Here is a 2,196-nt window from a genome sequence, read left to right on the forward strand (position 1 = left end):
GCCTTTAGTTTACAGATATGTAGGTGAAGGATCCTGTCCCTCAGGAACAGCCACAGTTCTGATCCTTGTGTCCATTAGTTCTCACTGTTGAAGCAAACAACCATCCTCAGCGTTCGAGCCCCCTGCTGCCTCTGAGGATACGCTATGCTGGCCCTGGCCTCCCTCGTTAAGTCATCTTGGTTCCACTTCTCAGGGCTTTACATTTGGTTCCCTTGAGACCCAGCATTGGTTGGGGTTGATCCAAAGGAATCTCTGCCTTCCAAGGGACATTTTCTGCAAAACACAAGTGTTACCCGTTCCACAGACCCACTCTACAGGGTTTAAGGGAACTAAGACTTGGACTTACAGGCCAACTCGGTCAATCTTCGGAGTAAGTCATTTAACTTCATTAAGTTCTGCAAGATAAATAATAGTAATGCCCTTGGGAGATTTTTGTGGGAATTAGTAAAAAGTCAGTTACATACATTAAATTTAGCTCTCAGGTCACTTAGAATTCTCCTTGGACGCCAGTATTAACATGCAAATAGACAGAGATCAATCCAATGTGTTTCACCAGGTCCCTCATTCTTTGACCAATAGCTTTCTGCCATAACCACTGTAATGTTTACTCTTGGCTGTTGAATTGACTGGTTCTGTAATCAACTAAAAGGTAAGCCCCTAGGCACTCCTGTGAGGGACCATCTTAATTAGTCTCTTAGTAAGGATTTCTATTGCTGCAATGAAACACCATGGCCAAAAAGCAAGTTGGGGAGGAAAGGGTTTATTCAGCTTACGCTTCCAGATCATTGTTCATCAGTAAAGGAAGTCAGGACAGAAACTCAAACAGGGAAGGAACCTGGAGGCAAGAACTGATGCAGAAGCCATGGAAGGATGCTGCTTACTGGCTTGCTTCACATGGCTTGTTGGACCTGCTTTTTTATAACATTTGTAACATTAGATGTCCTTGGAAGGTTGAATACTTTGCTTTTAGGTTTGTGGGCAGGTGAAAATATCACTGCATATGCAATGGAAGAGGATGCTCCCTTCATTAGGATCAGGAAATGAGAGGAGCAGGAAGAGGAAGAGGTTGAGGAAAAGCATCCTTCAAAAGCAAGCTCTTTGCAGCCCTCTTCCTACACACGGGCCCACCTTCCAATTTTCACCATCTTCCAGTCATTCATTTAGTTACAAGAATCCATCAACAGATTGTGTCAGTATCCTCACAATCTGACCAGAACTGCACCTCTGAACATTGCATTGGGGACTGAACCTGTTCCTTAGTTTCTTGACCTGCCCAATCTCAACTCCAGCAAATGGAAGCTGGGAAGAATCCCAGTTGTAGTCATCGTCCATCAGCCATGGTTTGCAGAAAATTGAACTGAATTAGAAGAAATGAAACTTCAACCCGGAGAAAATTTTATTGAAAATGGAACATTAATTTTCACATTATCAGGGAAGAACTAACTAGTGAGGATGTGGTCACCATGGATGGAATTAGTGACCTTATAAATGTTCCCTTGCTATCTCCACACCAGGGGAAGACACTGGGAGAAACTGGTCTTCTGTACCCCAGCAAGCCCCTTCCAGAACACAAACTTGCTGGCACCCTAATCTTGGACTTTTATTCTCCAGAGCTATGAACAATAAATTTTGCTCCATGCCATAAAACCTGTGATGATGTGTTATTCCAACCCAGACCCACTGAAGACATATCATCTCAGTGAAATCATGATTGCCTCTGTTCTACAAATGAGTAAACTAAGACCTAGAGAGATTAGAAAATCAACCCACTGCCACGCCACTGTCAAGGAGTGGAATGGCCTGAGCTGGAAGTCAGAGCTACCTGCCTGCTCAGAAAAGTTAGCAGGCTCAACGTGGCAGAATCCCGGACCTGTTCCTTAGTGTTTTGACCTGAGCATTCTCAACCCAGGGAAATGGATGCTGAGAAGCATCCCAGTGGGAGCCTTTCAGCCATGGTCTGCAGAAAATTGGACTGAATTACTAGAAATGCAGCTTCGACCAGAAAAAAAAAAAAAAACTTTTATTTAAAATGGAAAGGTAAAAGTTTTTGATTTCTCCAGACCACATCTCTCTGGGACCTGTATTTACGATGTAGGTAAGGGTGGAAAGAGGTAGTCAATAGGCCTCTAGCAATAAAACTGGTATCTAGCTGCCCTCAGATGAACTGCCACCTATGTTACAGTATTTTGCAGCAGT

This window comes from Grammomys surdaster, unplaced genomic scaffold, assembly GCF_004785775.1.
Source record: "Grammomys surdaster isolate TR1022 unplaced genomic scaffold, NIH_TR_1.0 63, whole genome shotgun sequence".
Lineage (NCBI taxonomy): Eukaryota > Metazoa > Chordata > Mammalia > Rodentia > Muridae > Grammomys > Grammomys surdaster.